This window comes from Leucopleurus acutus (genome assembly GCF_964270905.1).
Source record: "Leucopleurus acutus genome assembly, chromosome: 13".
Classification (NCBI taxonomy): Eukaryota; Metazoa; Chordata; class Mammalia; order Artiodactyla; family Delphinidae; genus Leucopleurus; species Leucopleurus acutus.
In genome coordinates, this window is record NC_139155.1 from 67561850 (window position 1) to 67583001 (window position 21152).

A 21152-nucleotide genomic window follows, 5' to 3' on the forward strand; every position below is an offset into this window, starting at 1 on the left:
CTGCGGAGCGGCGGGGCCCATGAGCCATGGCCGCTGAGCCTGCGCGTCCGGAGCCTGTGCTCCGCAACGGGAGAGGCCACAGCAGTGAGAGGCCCGCGTACCGCAAAAAAAAAAAAAATCAATTGACGGGGCTACCCTGGTGGTGCAGTGGTTGAGAGTCCGCCTAACGATGCAGGGGACACGGGTTTGTGCCCCAGTCCGGGAAGATCCCACATGCTGCGGAGTGGCGGGGCCCGTGAGCCATGGCCGCTGAGCCTGCGCGTCCGGAGCCTGTGCTCCGCAACGGGAGATGCCACAACAGTGAGAGGCCTGCGTACCGCAAAAAAAAAAAAAAATCAATTGACCATCAATTGTGAGGGTTTATTTACATACTCATATTTCTTTTCTATTTATATATATGTCTGTCCTTTTGTCACTACCACACTGTCTTGATTACTGTAACCTTCTATTAAGTTTTGAGATCAGAGAAGTGTGAATCTTCCAATTTTGTTCTTTTTCAAGATTGTTTTGGCTATTCTGGATCCCTTAAATTAATTTTAGGATCAGCTTGTCAATTCCTGCAAAAAAGGCAACTGGGGTTTTGATAGGGATTGCACTGAATCTGTAGATTGGGGAGTATTGCCATTTTAATAACATTAAAAATTTTGATTCATGAACACGGGTATCATTCCATTCATTTAGATCTTTAATTTCTTTCAATGACATGAGTAGTTTTTGTTGTACAAGTCTTGCACTTCTTTGGTTAAATTTATTCCTAAGTTTTTTATTCTTTTTCATGCTTCTGTTAGTTTGCTTGGGCCACCATAACAGAAAAACCATGGACTACTTGACTTAAACAACATAAATTTTTTCACAGTTCTGGAGACTGAAATCCCAAGGTCAGGGTGCCTGCAGGGATGCTTACTGGTGAGACCTCTTTTTGGCTTGCAGATAGCCACCTTCTCCCTGTGTCTTCACATGCATTTTCCTCTGTGCATATGTGGAGAGACTGAGATCTCTGTGTCTCTTCTTCTTCTTATAAGTACACTAGTCCTGTCAGATTAGAGCCTCATTCTTATGACCTCGTTTAACCTTAATTACTTCCTTAAAGGCCCTATTTCCAAATAAAGTCACATTGGGCATTAGGGCTTCAATATATAGCTTTTGGGGGACACAGTTCAATCCATCACAATGCTAATGTAAATGGAAATGTTTTCTTAATTTCATTTTCAGATTGTTCATTGCTAGTGTATAGAAAGATAATTAGTTTTTATGTATTGATCTTGTATCCTTTAGCGTTGCTGAACTAGCTTATTAATTCTCATAGTTCTTGTGTGTGTGTGTGTGTGGATTTTCTACATGTCATTGCAAATAGAGCTGGTTTTACTTCTTCCTTTTTAATCTGGGTATCTTTTCTTTCTTTTTCTTGCCTGATTGCCTGGCTAGAATCTCCAGTACTATGTTGACTAGAACTGGGAGGAGTGGATATCTTTGTCTTGTTCCTGATCTTAGGGGAAAGCATTCACTCTTTCACCATCAGGTATGATGTTCACTGGGGCTTGTTCATAGATGCCCTTTATCAGGTTGATGGAATTTCCTTCTATTCCTAATTAGTTGAATGTTTTTAGCATGAAAAGGTGTTTGATTTTATACACATATTGTACTCATGCTTTTTTATACATATATTAAGACAATCATGTGGTTTTGTCCTTTATTCTTTTAATATGTATTAAATTGATTTTCATATATTGAACCAAACTTGCAACCTCAGGATAAATTCCATTTGGTCACAGTGCATAATCCTTTGTATCTATTGCTGGATTCAGTTTGCTAGTATGTTTTAAGGATTTTTACATCTAAATTCATGAGGAATATTGATCTGTAGTTTTCTTTCCTTGTGATTTTTTAATTTTTTAAATATTTATTTATGCATGCTGCTCAGGGTCTTAGTTGCGGCACACGGACTCTTAGTTGTGGTGTGCATGCGGGAGCTAGTTCCCCAACCAGGGATCGAACCCGGGACCCCTGCTTTGGGAGTGTGGAGTCTTACCCACTGGACCACCAGGGAAGTCCCCCTTGTGGTATTTTTAAATTTGGTTTTGGTATCAGGGTGATACTGGCCTCATAGAATGAGTTGGGCAGTATTCTCTTTCCTTTTATTATTTTTTTTAAGAAGAGTTTGTAACGGACTTCCCTGGGGGTCCAGTGGCTAAGACTCCATGCTGCCAATACAGAGGGCCTGGGTTTGATCCCTGGTCAGGGAACTAGATCCCACATTGCTGCAACTAAGAGTTTGCGTGTCGCAACTAAAGATCCTGCATGCTGCAATGAAGATCCACATGCTGCAGCTAAGACCCTGCGCAGCCAAAAATAAATAAATAAATGTTTAAAAAAAAAGTTTGTGAATTCTTGTTTATGTGTTTGGTAGAATTCAACAGTGAAGCTATCTGGTTCTGGGCTTTTCTTTGTGGGAAGTTTTGATTACTGATTCAATCCTTTTGCTTGTTATAGACCTATTCAGACTTTCTTTTTCTTCTTGAGTCCATTTCAGTAGTTTGTGTCTTTATAGAAACATTTCCATTTCATCTAGGTTATCTAATTTGTTGGCATACATTTGTTCATAAAATTCCCTTATAATCCTTTTTATTGATGTAAGAGTGATTATAACATCCCTCTTTCATTCCAGATTTTAGTAATTTGAGTCTTTTCTTTTTTTCTTGGCCTTTCAAGCTAATGATTTGTCAAGTTTGTTGATCTTTTCAAAGAATCTACTTTTTATTTCATTGATTTTTCTATTGTTTTTCTGTTCTCTACTTCATTTATTTCTGCTTGAGTGTGTATTGTTTCCTTCCTTCTGTTTCCTATAGGTTTAGTTTGCACATCTTTTTTTTTTTTTTAGTTTCTTAAGGTTTGCAGTTAGGTAATTAATTTGAGGTCTTTCTTTTTTAATATAGCATTTATAGCTATAAATTTCCCTCTAAGCTTTAGCTGCATTATAACTTTTGATACATTGTGTTCTTGTTTTCATTTATCTCAAAGTATTTCCTAATTTTCCTTGTGATTTCTTCTTTGACCTATTGGTTATTTTGGAGTGTGTTGTGTGATTTCCACGTATATGTGAATTTCCCACATTGCCTTCTGTTATTTATTACTTTTTAAAAAACTTTTATTGAAGTACAGTTGATTTACAGTGTTGTGTTAATTTCTGCTGTACAGCAAAGTAACTCAGTTATACACATATATTCTTTTTCATTATGCTTTATTATAGGATATTGAATATAGTTCCCTGTGCTATACAGTAGGCCCTTGTTGTTTATCCATCCTATATATAATAGTTTGCATCTGCTAATCCCAAACTCCCAATACTTCTCTCCCTCATCCCCCGCTCAACAACCACAAGTAGTCTGTTCTCTATGTCTGTGAGTCTGTTTCTGTTTCATAGATATGTTCATTTGTGTTGTATTTTAGATTCCACATATAAGTGATACCATATGGTATTTGTCTTTGTCTGACTTACTTCACTTAGTATGATAATCTCTAGGTCCATCCATGTTGCTGCAGATGGCTTTATTTCATTCTTTTTTATGGCTGAGTAGTATTCCATTATACATATATACCACATCTTCTTTTTCCATTCATCTGTCTTTGGACATTTAGGTTGTTTCCATGTCTTGGCTATTGTAAATAGTGCTGCTATGAACATACGGGTATCTTTTCGAATTAGTTTTGTCTGGGTATATGCCCAAGAGTGGAATTGATGGATCATATGGCAACTCTATTTTTAGTTTTTTAAGGAACCTCCATACTGTTCTCCATAGTGGCTGCACCAGTTTACATTCCCACCAATAGGGTAAGAGAGTTCCCTTTTCTTTACACCCTGTCTAGCATTTCTTTTTTGTAGACTTTTTAATGATGGCCATGACCAGTGTGAGGTGGTACCTCATTGTAGTTTTGATGTGCATTTCTCTAATAATTAGTGATGATGAGCATTTTTTCCTGTGCCTGTTGGCCATCTTGTATGTCTTCTTTGGAGAAATGTTTATTTAGGTCTTCTGCCCATTTTTTGATTGGGTTGTTTGTTTTTTTGTTATTGAGCTGCATGAGCTGTTTGTATATTTTGGAAATTAAGCCCTTATTGGTCACATCATTTGCAAATATTTTCTCCCAATTCGTAGGTTGTCTTTTCATTTTGTTTATGGTTTCCTTTGCTGTGCAAAAGCTTATAAATTTGATTAGGTTTAGATTTGGATTAGATTTGTTTAGTTTTGCTTGTATTTCTATTGCCTTGGGAGACTGACCTAAGAAAACATTTATATGATTTACGTCAGAGAGTGTTTTTCGTTTGTTCTCTTCTAGAAGTTTTATGGTGTCTTGTCTTATATTTAAGTCTTTAAGACATTTTGAGTTTATTTTTGTGTATGGTGTCAGGGTGTGTTCTAACTTCATTGATTTACATGTGGCTGTCCAGCTAGCCCAACACCACTTGCTGAAGAGATTGTCTTTTCTCCATTGTGTATTCTTGCCTCATTTGTCGAAGATCAATTGACCATAGGTGTGTGCGTTTATTTCCAGGCTCTCTATTCTGTTCCATTGATCCGTGTGTCTGTTTTTGTGCCAGTACCATGCAGTTTTGATTACTGTAGCTTTGTAGTATTGTCTGAAGTCTGGGAGGGTTATGCCTTCGCTTGTTCTGTTTCCTCAGGACTGCTTTGGCAATTCTGGGTCTTTTATGGTTCCATATAAATTTTAGGATTTTCACATTCTGTGAAGAATGTCATGGGTAATTTGATAGGGATCATGTTAAATCTGTAGGTTGTTTTTGGTGGTATGGCCATTTTAACAGTATTAATTCTTCCAATCCAAGAGCATGGGATATCTTTCCATTTATTTGAATCATCTTCAGTTTCCATTATCAGTGTTTTATCGTTCTTGGCATATAAGTCTTTCACTTCCTTGATCAGGTTTATTCCTAAGTTTTTTGTTTTTTGGGGTTTTTTTGATGTGATTTTAAACGTGATTTTTTTTTTAACTTTCTGATATTGCATTGTTAGTGTAAAGAAATGCAACAGGTTTCTGTATGTTAATCTTGTATTCTGCTACCTTGCTGAATTTTTTTTTAATCAGTTTTAGTAGTTTTTGTGTGGAGTCTGTATGGTTTCCTATATATACTATCATGTCATCTGCATATAAGGACAATTTTACCTCTTCTCTTCCAATTTGGATACCTTTTATTTCTTTTTCTTGTCTGGTTGCTGTGGCTAGGACTTCCAATACCATGTTGAAAAGAAGTGGTGAGAGTGGGCATCCTTGTCTTGTTCCAAATTTTAGTGGGAAGGCTTTCTTTCAGCTTTTTACCATTGAGTTTTATGTTGGCTATGGGTTTGTCATAAATAGCTTTCATCATGTTATGTTCCCTCTATACCCACTTTGGTAAGAGTTTTTATCATAATGGATGTTAAATTTTATCAAATGCTTTTCCTGTATCTGTTGAGATCACCATGTGGTTTTTGTTTTCTCTTTTGTTGATGTGGTGTATCACATAGATTGATTTGTGTATGTTTTACCATCCTTGTGACCCTGGGATGAATCCAACTTGATTGTGGTGTATGATCCTTTTTCATGAGTTGTCAGATTCCGTTTACTAATATTTTGTTGAGAATTTTTGCATCTATATTTATCAAATATAGATATCAGTATATAACTATAGATCAATATATTCATAGATAATAGATTAATATAGTCATCAATACAGATACAGATTTGCTGATATTGGCCTGTAATTTTCTTTTTTGGTGTTTGTCTGGTTTTGGTATCAGGGTGATAGTGGCTTCATAGAATGACTTTGGGAGTATTCCCTCCTCTTCAGTCTTTTGGAAGAGTTTGAGAAGGATCAGTATAAGTTCTTATTCATATGTTTGGAAGAATTCCCCAGTGAAGCCATCTGGTCCTGGACTTTTGTTTGTAGGGAGTTTGTTTTTTTGTTTTTGTTTTTTTAAATTACAGATTCTATTTCACTTCTAGTGATCAGTCTATTCAAATTTTCTGTTTCTTGATTCAGTTTCGGTGGGCTGTATGTTTCTAGAAACTTGTCCATTTCTTCTAGGTTGTCCAATTTGTTGGCATATAATTGTTCATAGTATTCTCTTATTTTTTTTTAATGTCTATAGTAATCTTTATTATTTCTCTTCTTTCATTTCTTATTTTATTTGGGTCCTCTCTTTTCTTCTTGGTGAGCCTACCCAGAGGTTTGTCAATTTTGTTTACCCTTTTGAAGAACCAGCTCTTGGTTTTATTGATTTTTCTGTTGCTTTTTAATCTCTTTTATTTATTTCTCTCTGATCTTTACTATTTCCTTTCTTCTGCTGACTTTAGGTTTTGTTTGTTCTTCTTTTTCTAATTCTTTTAGGTGGTAGGTTAGGTTGTTTATTTGAGATTTTTCTTGGTTTTTTTGAGGAAGGCCTGTATCACTATGAACTTACCTCCAAGAACTGCTTTTGCTGCATCCCATAGATTTTGTACAGTTGTTTTGTATATTTTTATTTTTATATGAAGCTGATACGACTGGATTCTAAGTACACTGAGATTGTCAAAAGGTTACATATTTCCTTCTGATTCTTCAGGTTTTTTCTTTGACTTCATACTCTTTTTAAAAAAAAAAATTCAGTGTACCTGCCCCATTTATTTTAACAAACACAAAACATTCGCATAATGTTTAACATTTGATGGACACAACCCTATGTTATAGATACTATTGTTGTCCCAACTTACAGATGAGGAAACAGAGACATGGAAAGATTAAATTCTTTGCCAAGTTCCCACAACTAATAGATGGCAAAAACTGAGATTTGATCCTGGGCTTCCAGCATTTGAGCCCATACTTTCAGTTAGCAGCTCTCAGAGTTTTTGGTCTCAGGACCCCCTTATATTCTGAAAAAATGACTGAGCCAAAATGTATACGGACATACAAAGGCCCTAGAATATCTAAGAAATCTTGATAAAGAAAAAAATTTTTAATAAAAAAATGACTGGTTCTCAAAGTTGGAAGACTTAACCAGCATATTTCAACATTTACTACAAAACTACCGTAATTAACACAGAGTACTTTTGGAGCAAGGATAGATAAATATACCACTGGAACAGAACAAAGAATCCGTAAATAGACCCACAGATGTATGTTTTCTTGATTTACATCAAAGGTGCCACTGTAATTACATGGGGGAATGATTTTGGAACAACTAATTGTGTGTATGGAGAAAAGTAAAGCCTGACCTTTAACTCAAACACAAAAATTTGTTAAGTATATCATAGACCTAAAATCAAAAGATAAAACAATCAAACTTCCAAATAAAAGCATAGGAGAATATTTTCCTGGTATTGTGGTAAATAAAGTTTTTAATCAGATCACAAAATACACTAAACCAAATAAGAGAGATTGATAAATTTGACTTAAATTAGAACATCTGATCATCAAAACGCATCATTAAGAAAGTAAATAGGGGCTTCCCTGGTGGCGCAGTGGTTGAGAGTCTGCCTGCCGATGCAGAGGACATAGGTTCATGCCCCGGTCCGGGAAGATCCCACATGCCGCGGAGCGGTTAGGCCCGTGAGCCATGGATGCTGAGCCTGCGCATCCGGAGCCTGTGCTCCTCCGCAACGGGAGAGGCCACAACAGTGAGAGAGGCCCGCATACTGCGCAAAAAAAAAAAAAAAAAGTAAATAGGCCAGCTATAGAATGATAAAGAATTCATATACAGAATATACAAAGAACTTCTACAAATCAATAAGCTAATTTTTTTTTCCTATTCATCTTTTTTTTTTCTTTAGGGTTTGAGGTAGAGGTTTTTTTTAAGGTTTTTTTAAAATTGAAGTATAGTTAATTTACATTGTTGTATTTCAGGTATACAGCAAAGTGATTCAGTTATCTGTGTGTGTGTGTGTATGTATGTACATACATATATACATATACACACATATATCCTTTTTTAGATTCTTTCCCATTATAGGTTATTTTAAGATATTGATTAATCTTCGCTATGCTGTACAGTAGGTCCTTGTTGTATATCTATTTTATATATAGTAGTGTGTATCTGTTAATCCCAAACTCCTAATTTATCTCTCCCCACCCCTTGCTATCCCCTTTGGTAACCATAAGTTTGTTTTCTATGTCTGCGAGTCTATTTCTGTTTTGTAAAGAAGTTCATTTGTATCATTTTTTGGATTCCACATATAAGTGATATAGTATTTATCTTTTTAAAACGAACAAAAGATTTGAACAAGCATTTCATGAAAGAGGATATTCAAATGACCAATTAATGTATTAAAAGGAACTCAGAATAATATCAAAGAAATGCAAATTAAAACCATAATAACACAATTAGCAGAATGGATAAAAAAATTTTAAACTTTCATTATCAAGTGTTGCTGAGGATGTGGAGTAACTGAAATTCTCATCCATTATGATTTGGCAGCTTCTAATAAAGCCAAACATAGACCTACTGTGGAACCCAACAATTCCACATCCAGGCATATGCTCAAGAAAAATTAATTCATATGGCCACCAAAGACTTGTACAAGAATGTTCATAGCAGCTTTATTCATAATAGTTAAAAACTGGACAAAATCCAAATGTCTGTCAACAGGAAAAGAAAACAATATGTGACATAGTTGTACAATGGAATATTACTGGCAATAATAAAAATGAACAGACTATTATTAATACACAGAATGACATGTATGAATCTCAAGAACGCTATGCTGAGAGAAAAAAGCCAGGCACAAAAGTATACATATTAAGATTCCATTCATATGAAGTTAAGAACAAGCAAAACTAATCTATGATGACAGAAATCAGAATAATGGTGACCTCTCGTGGATTGGTGAGTCCTTCCATGATGATGGAAATGGCCTATAACTTGAATGTGGTGGAGGTTACATGGTGTATACATATGTAAAAATGAATTGAGCTGAATGTTTAAGATTTGTGTACTGTATGTAAATTATACATCAGTAAAACGTTAAATAAAAAGGACCTCCAAAGAGCCTTTGTTTATGTGAGTTATATCTATCAAATTTTATATTAGAAATTGAAATTGTGAAACTTTAAGGTATTAACTCATTTTTAAATTAAAACTTACTACACATTAACATACATAATGTCTTTATGAAAAATAACTATTTTCTAAAACAAAAAATTAGAGGAGTGGCATTGTTTTACATTTTTGCAAATTTCTTTAACGTCTGACTAAAATAAGACAGCTGGAAAAAAGACAGCTGGATTCTCAAACCTGCTTCTGCATTTAATGTGTTAAAATATCATGTTATGCAGCCTTTGGAAACTCTACTGTACACTTACAGGAGAAGGCAAATGAAAAGACAAATGAAACTTATAAAAATAGTTTTAACCTCATGATTCTCTGGAAGTCTCAGAGACCCTAGAGTACCCCATATTATACTTTGGGAACTGCTGCTCTGACCCACCCTCCTTTGCTGCCTTTTTAGCATGTTGCTAGAAGAGAAATGTAATATTCAAGTTTAGAATGGGTTTCATGTTAGCTATTTTATTACACAGATTCCTTAGTATCTCTCTCATTTTCCACAGTTCTACCCCTGCCTCCCCTACATTTTCCAGGGCCAATAAGTTTGGAGATGAAGACTTCTCTTCCTCTTGGCCCTTGTCCTCTCTGTAGTGGAGGCTATATTCCAGCAAGCAGGTAGATGTTAACAATAGGACACATGAGCATGACAGGGGCTGACTTTGATCATTATCCACCCTCTTAGCATAATTATCATCATAAGTTGCTGCAAGAATTAGTTTTCGTTTCATCTCTCAACTCACAGGTCACCCCTATGACTGTATAGGAAGCACCTTGGTTAGTGACTTAGTAACCTCAGCTGTCTCACACCAGTTCACATCACTGTCCTTTCCAGAGGCAGGACTGCCTTAAGGACCTTGACATGGCACTCTTTTGCCTTCTTAGCGTGTCTTTAGTTATAGTTTAGAGCTGCTGGGTACAGCCAGATGACTGTAGGTACTGGTTGGCTTTCTGAGATGCATCTAATATGAGCGTAAGACATACGCTTCAGAACAATTTTTTCCAACATTTTTTAATGAAAAATTTCAAACATACAAGAGAGTTGAAAGAATTTTATGGTAAAAACCAATATACTCATCATCTAGATTTTACAATTTACACTTTACTATATTGCTTTATCATATATGTCTATCCATCCCTCTATCCATCCATAAATGACTTTTTATGCATTTCAAAGTAAGTTGCAGACATAAATACACTACACTCCTCAATGCTTCAGCATGCATACGTTTAACTAGAATTTAATGTTTGTGTAGAGGGTTGTTTTTTTTTTTCAGGTAAACTTTGTATATGGTTTACCCAAAGGAACTGAAAACTATGTCCACATAAAAACCTGCACATGTATGTTTATAGCAGCTTTATTCATAATTGCCAAAACTTAGAAGCAACCAAGATGCCCTTCAGTAGATGAATGGATAAATGAACTGTGGTACCTGCAGACAATGGATTATTTTTCAGCACTAAAAAGAAATGCATTTCAAGCCATGAAAAAAAAAATGAAGGAAACTTAAATGCATATTACTAAGTGAAAGAAACCAGTCTGAAAAGGTTACATACGGTATGATTCCAACAGTATGACATTCTGGAAAACGCAAAGCTATGGAGATAGTAAAAAGATTAGTGGTTGCCAGAGGTTAGAGGGGAGGGAAGGATGAATAGGCAAAGCACAGAGGATTTTTAGCATGGTGAAACTGTTCTGTATGATACTACAATCCTGGTATGTTATTATATATTTGCCCAAACCCATAGAATATACAAAACCAAAAGTAAACCCTAATGTAAACCACAGACTTTGGGCAATTATGATATGTCAATGTAGGTTCATCAGTTATAACAAATGTACTACTCTAGTGAGTGATGTTGATAATGGGGCAGGCTGAGCATATGTGGGGGTAGGGAATATATGGGAAATCTCTGTCAGTTCTTCTCAATTTTGCTGTGAACCTAAAACTGCTCTAGGGACTTCCCTGGTGGCACAGTGGGTAAGAATCCACCTGCCAATGCAGGGAACATGGGTTCGATACCTGGTCCAGGAAGATCCCACAGGCTGCAGAGCAGCTAAACCTGTAAGCCACAACTATTGAGCCTGTGCTCTAGAGCCGACGAGCCACAACTACTGAGCCCACGCGCCCTGGAGACCACACACCACAACTACTGAGCCAACGCACCACAACTACTGAAGCCCGCGCACCTAGAGCCTGTGCTCCACAACAAGAGAAGCCACCACAATGGGAAGCCCGTGCACTGCAAGGAAGAGTCGCCCCCACTCACTGCAACTAGAAAAAGCCAGCATACAGCAACGAAGACCCAGTGCAGCCAAAAATAAATAAATTAATTAAAAACAAAAGAAAAAACTGCTCTAAAAAAAAATTATCTTAAAAAAATAAGTCCTGTCAGAAGAATGAGCTCTCTAGAAGACAAAGGCTGCTTTCATTTAAAAAAATTCATGTACAGTGAAGTGGACAAATTGTAAGTACAGCATTTGGTTAGTTCTGACAAATATGTTCACATGTGTTTCCCATATAGAATTGTAAAATATGACTATCACTCCAGAGTTTTTCTTGTGGTCCTTCTCAGTGAATACCTGACCCCACCACACTCCCGGAGACAGGTACCTGTTTTCAGAATAATTTTTAACTTACACCCAGTGAAATTCTTTTTTAAATTAAATCCAGAAATCTCTGGATTACTTGGGCTTATTGTTCTTGGTTATAGACTCTCTAGAAGTCACAGAAAATTTCCAGCCTTTCCTTAGATGATAAGATATTTTGTGTAAATGACTTTTTATCTATAAGTTATTTTTTAAATTTACTTTTTATTTTATATTAGAGTATAGCTGATTTACAATGTTGTGTTAGTTTCAGGTGTACAAAGTGATTCAGCTATGCATATATCCATTCTTTTTCAGATTCTTTTCCCATACAGGTTATTACACATTATTGAGTAGAGTTCCCTGTGCTATACAATAGGTCCTTGTTGATTATTTTACATATAATAGTGTGTATATGTTAATCCCAAACTCCTAATTTATTCCTCTCCCCACCTTTCCCCTTTGGTAACCATAAGTTTGTTTTTGAAGTCTGAATAAGTTTCTGTTTTGTAAATAAGTTCATTTGTATCATTTTTTTAGATCCCACGCATAAGTGATATCATAGGATATTTGTCTTTCTCTGTCTGACTTCACTTAGTAAGATAATCTCTAGGTTCATCCATGTTGCTGCAAATGGCATTTCACTCTTTCTTATGGCTGAGTAATATTCCATTGTATATATGTACATCTTCTTTATCCATTCCTCTGTTGATGGACATTTAGGTTGCTTCCATGTATTGGCTATTGTACATACTGCTGCCATGAACATTGGAGTGCATGTATCTTTTCGAATTACGTTTTTCTTCAGATATACGCCCAGGAGTGGGACTGCTAGATCATATGGCAACTCTTTTCAATTTTTTAAGGAACCGTCATACTGTTCTCTATAGTGGCTGTACCAGTTTACATTCCCACCAACAGTGTAAGAGAGTTCCCTTTTCTCTACACCCTCTCCAGCATTTCTTATTTGTAGACTTTTAAATCATGGCCATTCTGACTAGTGTGAGGTGGTACCTCATTATAATTTTGATTTGCATTTCTCTAATAATTAGCAATGCTGAGCATCTTTTCATGTGCCTCTTGGCCATCTGTATGTCTTCTTTGGAGAAATCTCTATTTAGATCTTCTGCCCATTTTTTGATTGGGTTGTTTGTTTTTTTGATATTGAGCTGCATGAGCTGTTTGTGTATTTTGGAGATTAATCCCTTGTTGGTTGCTTCATTTGCAAATATTTTCTTCCATTCATTGGGTTGTCTTTTCGTTTTGTTTATGGTTTTCCTTTGGTGTGCAAAAGCTTGTAAATTTGATTAGGTCCTGTTTGTTTATTTCTGTTTTTATACTGAGTTATTTTAAATTATGAAACAGAAGAACTGATCTTCAAGCACAGAATAGGTGTTCAGTATAAGCTTTTTATTTCCATAATTCTAAACTGCATGGATCTAAGAAAAATGTATTTAATGGGCAAAACTTTCAAAAGAAAAGAAAAAGCAAGTCACTGTCACTCATTCCTATATAGCAATAGTCCAGTGAAGGCAAAGCTCTCAATGTATTGTACAAGGTGAAAAAGAAGCTCTCAGGCTTCAGAGTTGCAGGATATTATTAAAGCCCTGTGACCATAAACCAGGCTCGCCTTAGTGCCTCTTTCCCAGACAGTCTTATTTAACATCAGCACTCCAGGCAGGGCAGGTCAGAACCTTTCAGAGCCAGGAAAATACCTCCTGCAGTGCTTAATCATACACATCTTGAGGCTTGTGGATAAACTCTTTATCAAACGAAGGCTTGAGTCCCAAACAAGTATTGAGTGGCTCATTTATTCCTTCTTTTGTTCCACCAAAATGATTTTTTTAGTGCATGGACAATTCTGCAGAGATTTATTAAGTCCTCATATAGACCTATTCCTGTGGAGCATGTGAGGATGAAAAATATGATTCTCAATTTCAAGGGGTTTTATGTTTTAGGGGGAGAACCAGGTAGAGGAGAATTCCAATTAAGAGGAGGTAGGGCATGATGGAGAGGGAACTTCTGGAAGAGGGAAAATCTGAACTAGACCTTGAAAGATTGGTAAGGTTTTTTTTTTTACAAATATGGATGAGAAGAAAGAGCAAATAATTTTTCATACTGCAGCCCGAGTGATCTTTATGAAGCACAAATCTGATCATTACATTCCTCTACGTAAAGCCCTTCATCGATGAGAAATATTAACACTCGTGTTTTATGAGATAATAGTGCCTGGCACACAGTGGATGAGGAAACTGAGGCCCAGTAGGGGCCGTGCCCTCCCCAGAGCTAGGTACTTAATGGCAGAACCAGACTGGGACTTAGTCCCCTAGGAAATACTCCTCTCCTTAGGCATCTCAGTAGCCATTTTAGGTTCAAGAAAATAAATCAGCATCCTAGGATACAAGTATATCTGGGCTGTGGAGGACCATACAGCCATTCAAACCGGTGGGCACATCTGCGTGTAATCACCCAGAAGGAAATTCAAGATTACTGCTAATTCAGTAAGGGAAGTTGCAGAAATTATAGGTAGCATAATCCTGTTTTCACAAAACTAATGAAGTTTGTGAGTGGCAGGAAGAGGTCTGGAATGATAACACCAATGTGCTAGCTGAGGAGGGGGGATTTGGCAGAGGAACTTTCACTTGTTAACATATACATTTCTTTGTTGCTAGAGTTTGTTTTGGTGGTGGGTGGTCGTCTTGTTTTATTTACAAGGAGCATGCGTTTTGTTTCTAATTAAAAAGGCAGGCAAAACCAAACTCTCCGCTGACCCTCAGGATTGTGTCCAAACACCTTACTGAGGCCCCTCTTGATCCACCTGCCTTCACGCCTCCTCTCCCCCTTCCAGTTCCGCCTGCATCCTAGCTCCAGCTGCCAGAACTCAGGGCTCTGCCTTCTGGACTGTGAGCTTCTTCTTCTCTCTACCCTTCTTTTCCCCTTCTCTCAGTGGGGCTGTCTTTTATTTATCCTTCAGGGCTGGTGCTTCCTGAAATACTTTCTTCCCTATTGTTTGGCACCATGTTGCCTTCGTTTTCCTTTTTCTTTTCCTTCCTGCCCCCTTTGGCAGCTCATTTCTTCTCCCTGGCCTTTTAGCTCAGTCCTTGGCCGCCTGTTCTCTCTCGGGCGGAGCTCCTTCCCATCCACTTCTTCCGTTCCATCGCTCTGCCTCGACTCTCACACGTCCAACCCCAGGCCACACTTCCCTCTGAGCACGACATTTGGAGAGCCTTCTTCAGAACTAACCCCCCGACTTCCCCGGGACACACATACCCTCAGCAGGTGACACTGTTGTCCTTCCTGTGTGCTTCTCCCCTCTCTGCAGCCCAGACACTTTTCTTTATTGCACTGCTGCTCCCTTCTCACCCAGAGCATGATGGCCCTGTACCTCCTCCAGAAGGCTCTTCAAAACACAGCTCTGGTGTTCCCCCTACTGAAAATCCTTCAGAGGCTTCCCGCGGCTCTGAGGACAAAGACCTTACTCTTCAACCTCAGGCTCAGCTTATCTGACCCGAGCTCACATCCCCCCGTACCCCCTGCACACCAGCCCCACTGGCCTTTCAATGCTTCCCTCTAAAGGGCCTTGCTTCCGAGACCACTGCCCTGCTGACCTGGCCTTGAGTGTGCCCTCCTCACAGCCTCCCTGTACCCTGGTTGGTGCCTAGTTACCACCTCTCTCTTTCCACAGAAATCACACTGCTCAAGGAAACCCTTCCTGATGCCCAAACTAGACCAAACCCCTGATGGGGCGCTCAGAGCCCCACCACTTTCCTTCACAGTCCTCCTCACCGTTTGCTATGAAGGTTTGCATAATTCATGGATTCACTAGACTGAAAGCCCAGGCTAGGGACTGTGCCTGTTTTCCTCCTTTTGTGTCCCCCAGACCTAGCAAGGACAGGCACTCAATAACAGAAATGTGAAAGTTGAGGGAGAGGAAACAGGTGAGAAGAGTTAAGGGGAGAAAGTCCATGGGGTCAAGAATAGCTGAGTATGCCTGGTAGGCCAGCTGATGTCAGTCAGACCAAGGAATCTGGGTTGTATTTTGTGAATCAAAGGAGGTCAGCCAAGCTTCCAGGGCAGGACAGCTGAATTATATGATCAGCTCAACAGTGTAAATGGGATGACCTAGTACATTCCAAAAAGCCTTCAACAGTTTGGATTGATATTGGCTATGTCTCTGAGAAAAGGAATTGGGGATGGATTTTATTTTCTGTGTGCTGTGCTTGAAGTCTTTGGTGTTACTACTGTAGGTGAACGACACTGGAGGACTTCTCATTCAGCGGTCTGAGTGCTTCATCCATTAGCTCGTTAGGACGGGAAAGCCTATGACGATAGCCGGCGGAGAATTTCTGCACCTTTCTTTAGCAAGGAGTCCAAACATTTTTTGAGTTCAATTTTTTTTTTTAAAACAGGTGTTTACTAAAGTGAGCAAGGATCTTCTGCAGCTGTTTGGAGCCTGAGTGGCAGATGACACCAACTAACTGGGGACAAGTATGAGTTACACCCCAAAGGTTGCTGCAGCAGGATGCCCAGACAGCACGTAGACCACCTCCACACCTGCAGAGCTGAGAGGATCTCAGGTAAGGGGTCCATAGATGCTCAGTAATGAGGCTTGTGAGAGAAATACTTTAACTGGAGGTGAGGCCTTGATGGCAGTTTTGGCTTCGGAAGCAAGGTTGGGGTCATCATTCAGCTGCCTCTCCCTCCACCTCCTGAGGGGCCCTAGGTTTTATTTATTTATTTATTTATATTTTATTTTTGGCTGTGTCGGGTCTTAGTTGTGGCATGCAAGCTTCTCTCTAGTTGTGGCACAAGGCTCTGTTGTTGTGGCTCATGGGCCTCTCTAGTTGTGGCTCACATGCTCAGTAGTCGCGGCACATGGGCTTAGTTGCCCCGCAGCATGTGGGATATTACTTCCCCGACCAGGGATCGAACCTACGTCCCCTGCATTGGAAGGCAGATTCTTAACCACTGGACCACCAGGGAAGTCCCCTTAGGTTATATTTAAGTAGACCGCCTTCCCTACCTATAACTGTGAGTGCCAAAGCAATCCAAACGTGCCTCTACTCTAAGCTATACAGAAACAATTAACCACAGTTAATGGCCCATAATTTGTTACTTCTGTATTCTATTCCCAAGGTTCCCTCCTAAGTTATTACCCATGAAGAAACATAAAACTGCACATAAAACTGTATTTCACAGAAACAAAGTGAGCTCTTTTTTGCTTTATTTCCCTCTGATTTAAAACAGTGGGTCTTCCTAGATGGAAAAGAGGTTCATCCCCACAGATGGGAAAGGCTACCACTCAGTGTTTTGCACCATGACAATGCAGACACATGGACAGGACCAGCTACAGAATTTGCAAGGCCCAGTCCAAAATGAAAATGAGGCCTCTTGTTAAATATAGTAGGAATTTCAAAACAGCAATAGAAGTGCATTAAACCGAGGGCAAGGTCCTTCTGAGTACGGGGCCCTGTGTGACTGCAGAGGCTGTGCACACACCAAATGTTCTAGGTACTAGGAGGATGCGGGGGTCGGGGGAGGGGAACTCTACCCCGAGAAGCTCAAGCATAGGAGCAGCTCCTCCGCTGGCAGAGAGCCTCTGCAGAGGAGGGAGTGTCAGGAGACCTGGACAAAGCATGGGGTGGCCAGAGGGCCACTGCTGAGGGAGCAGATGGTGTGGCCAAGGACAGCGTTCTCTTGGTGGTCCTCCCAGTTCTGATCTGCTTGGGGTTTGGTTATTAGAGTGCCCACGGATCAGAAAGGAATTGGGGTGCTTTAGAAAACTAGAAGGAAGGGGCAACAAGTGAGTGTAGAAAACATTGGGATTGAGGAGGCATGAAGAAAGGGAGTTTCTAGAATGGAATTATCCCTGTTTTATTTTCATTTAATCAACCAATCTTTTCTTTTTTAACTGAAGTAGAATATCAAATTTAGATGATTTTTCCCCCTAAACCTACTCCTCCCCATTCTCCATTTTAGTAAATGATCCAACTGGATGGATCATTGTCCATCCAGGTGATCCAGGCAGAAACCTGGAGTCTGGTTCCTCCTCCTCCTTTGCTTCAACAGTGCTCACTGAATCCTGTTAGTTCTCTCTTCAGGGTCCTTCTTGGGCCTGCACATCTACCTCTGTATCCAATGATGCCACCACCACTTCTTGCCATGACTGACAGCAGCCTCCTCACTGCCTGGCTTTTGAATCATGCAGACTAGAGTTCAAGTCCTCATTCTGCCACATGTTAGCTGAGTGACCTTGGATAGGGCTCTTCACCTTTCTGAGCCTCAGTTTATTCATCTGTAAAATGGGAATAATACAAAGGGTTGTTGTCTGGACTAAATGAAATGACGAAAGTGTCTTAGCACACAGTACATGCTCAATGAATTAGCTTCTTGTCTTTTTCCCTCTTCATTCCTCAGGCCTTAGTTTATACATTACTTCCCTAGGAACCCCTCTGCCGACTTGCTGCAAGTTCCCACAGATCCCCAGACTGCTCTGCAGCGTTCATCACACTTACCTGTCTTTTGTCCACAGTCTTCTCCATGAGCACAGGATTCTGGCTTTCTCTGCCTACTGAGGTGCCTGACATGAAGTAGGAATTCATATTTTGTTATTTGACTGGTATCCCTGTATATAATCAAAGGTTCCCAGCCGTGGGGTCTCTGTAATGTCCCCCCACCAACTGTAGGTAAGTGGGCAGATGACCATAAACAAACGATGGAAACCAAGAGCATCCTACCCAATATAAGTTAAACCTAGGGCACTGGGGCAACTCGTCATAGCAGATCCCATTCATGAGAAGCAGACCTTGGTCAGGTAAGGCCAGCCGACCAAGCCAGGAAGCCAGTGCTCCAGATCAACACAAACTTCCCTGGGAAGGCAGTGAGGCTGGGCTAAGGAAGGGACAGCACTACGGGCAGGACCACCCGCCCTGGAGAAGGAATGAAGGTGGCCCCCATTCATTGACCCAGGGCCACCTGAGTAGTTGGGCCAACCCTCCTCCTCAGGCCTTGACAGCTCCCCACTAGATATCCCCCACTGAGGCCAGTCAATTGCATGAGAGGTATGCACACCAAGGGGCTGACGCCCTGAGAAGCCCAAGGTGGAGGGGCTGGGTTTTTTGTTTTCTGAACTTTGAAATAACATAAACGTAGAAAAGTACATTAAAAATCTGTAGTTTATACTCCAATAAAGATGTTAAAAAAATTTTTTTAAAAATCTGTAGAGGCTGATGAGTTATCAGATGAGCATTCATGAAACCCACTACTCTGATCAGTACCTAAAGCATCTCCAGCACTCTGGAAGCCCACTTACCCTCCCCAACCTGCTCGCTTCAACCCCTAGAGATGACCAAGGCCCTGGCTTTCGTAGTTACCATACCTTGGCATCTGAAATAATACTTTTGCCTGGTTTTGAACTTTTAAAGAATAGAATCATACAGCACATAATATTGTTCTTTTTTCTGTTCAGTATTATGTGAGATTCATCTGTGTGTTTGTATGTATAACTAGTTTATTCATTCATTGCTGTGTTAGATCTTGTAGATGAATGTTTCACAAACTGTTTATCCCTTGCTCTGTTGATGGACATTTGTACTGTTTCTGGCTTGTGTATTTTATTGCCTTAGTGTGAGGCTGTCCTGGATGACTTGCAGAGGCAAGGGGAGTTTGGAGCAGAAGGGAAAGGAGGGGGAGAGGCAGGAGGAGCTCTGGGCATGGGGGCAGGGCAGGTGAGAGGGACTCTCAGGTCAGATAGGGCTGTGGAAGTACAGAGTGGGGCTGACGGCACCGTAGAGGAAAGGGTGCCAGAGGGCTCCTTTGAAAGTTTGCTCCTACTCAGAGACTAGAGGAGTGCAGTTCCCCTCTGAGGGCAAGTGTTCTGCGTGCTGAAGGCCATGGTCATGTGGTTTAGCAGGCAGGAGTTCAACTCCTCCACCTTCTGGACCTGCTGCCTGAACCCACTTCTCTGCTCCCCATGGGGTGCAGGGCTGGCTCTGCATGCCTAGAGAGAAAGCCAGGCAGGGCAGCTGATAGCAAAATATTGCCCTAGGGGGACAGAGGCAACACCACAAACTGGCCAGGGAGTCACCTCTGGTGCCTCTTTCTCAGGATGGGCAGACATCAAGAGATTTGTGTTTGGGAAGTTCAGGGATCACCACTGCCCATCCAGACACTGACCAGAATGGAGGTAAGGCGGCAGAGCCCCGAAAGGAAGGGGCCAGCACGGCTGACTGCTTGCCCAGCCCTCACCTGCCCTGGAAGCAACGCCACCCTGTGGAGCCCACCTCTCGGAGACTCCCAGCAGCCCCGGGCAGAGCTCCCACCCCAGCAAGAGAACCTGTCCCTGGTAACACTCCACCCACTTAAGTGGCTGGATCTTAAGTATTTCACCTTGGGGACCATCTTGGCTGGAGATGGCCGGGAGTCCCTAACACCCCTGAAAGACCTGACATGTTTCCCTCCTCCCTCCAGCTGAGCAGGAGGGAGGTAAGAAGAGAAGTTCTCTTGCCTTGGAGCAGTACAGCTGCCTGGGAAACAAGAAGGGTTCCTGCTGCTTCCAGCTCTGGACGACGTGTGAAAGCAGGTAAGGTGGGGGCCTCAGGCAGAGCAGAAGTTCAAGTGTGGGCTTTGCAGGATGCTACCCATGCTGCAGGGCAACTAGACTTTGTAAAACATGATCTATTTCCTCATTGGATCCTCAACAGCTTTGTGGGTTGACTGGACAAACTTCCCCATAGAGGAGAAATTAAAGCAGAGTAGAGTGGTCAAGGCTACACCCTAAATCATCAATGAAGGGGCTAGAACACAGGTCCCACAATCTCCGGGTCAGGGCAGCACAGAGCTACGTACACACAGGCATGTGCCTAGACAGACACCCAGCTCTGGCTTCTTGGGCTAAGAGTTGCCTTGACCCCTGCCACCTGCCTTGGGGAGGAATTCAACTCTTCCTAGCGGGGCTTGGGAGAGAGGATGGCAAAGTGACATCAGTGTTCACACCTGCTCCAAGCTGACTGGGAAGGAAATGCTGACATCCTAGCACTTTAGATCCTGCACACAGAAGACAAAAGGCAAGGCCCGTGCTGCAGGCCTTTTGGTTCAGCCATCCTTTCAACTGACAAGACTGGGCAAGCAGTCCTCAGGCCCATGAGAACCAGTCCCCAAGTTAATGCCTCAGAGCTGCACAGGGTAGATGTAAGGGTATGTATGTGAGGTGGCCTTGCACACTGGCTCAGGTGGGCATACCTGATGCCTTAGCAGTTTCTCCAAGCCCCTGGGGAAGGATGACTTCGCTGCATTTCTGGCAGAGACTCGGAACTGTTGTTAATAAAGTGTCTCCATTTTAAGTACCCTGATTTATAAATTTCCAGGGAAGCAGGTGTGGAAGGAGGGCAGAGACTGAACCTCAGGAACACCAATACCAACATAGGCACAGGGAAAGGATGGTCTGGCGCAGCCTCTAAGGCCAACTGCAGAGGCAGAAGAGCCAGCAGGTA

General features: G+C 40.6%; 1 long non-coding RNA gene across 4 annotated transcripts in view; it reads left to right on the forward strand.

The window, feature by feature from the left end:
- The window catches only part of LOC309970665, a 51645-nt gene that overhangs the window by 16416 nt on the left and 14077 nt on the right, over nucleotides 1-21152 (forward strand). The window contains exons 2-5 of one of the 4 annotated variants that reach the window (XR_014326695.1): nucleotides 16071-16238; nucleotides 18194-18351; nucleotides 20136-20242; nucleotides 21027-21149. This is a non-coding gene — a long non-coding RNA (uncharacterized lncRNA). Of the gene's footprint in view, nucleotides 1-10947; nucleotides 11683-16070; nucleotides 18352-20135; nucleotides 20243-21026; nucleotides 21150-21152 lie in introns of those variants that run through there. The other 3 variants (XR_014326696.1, XR_014326693.1, XR_014326694.1) reach the window with 3 other exon arrangements.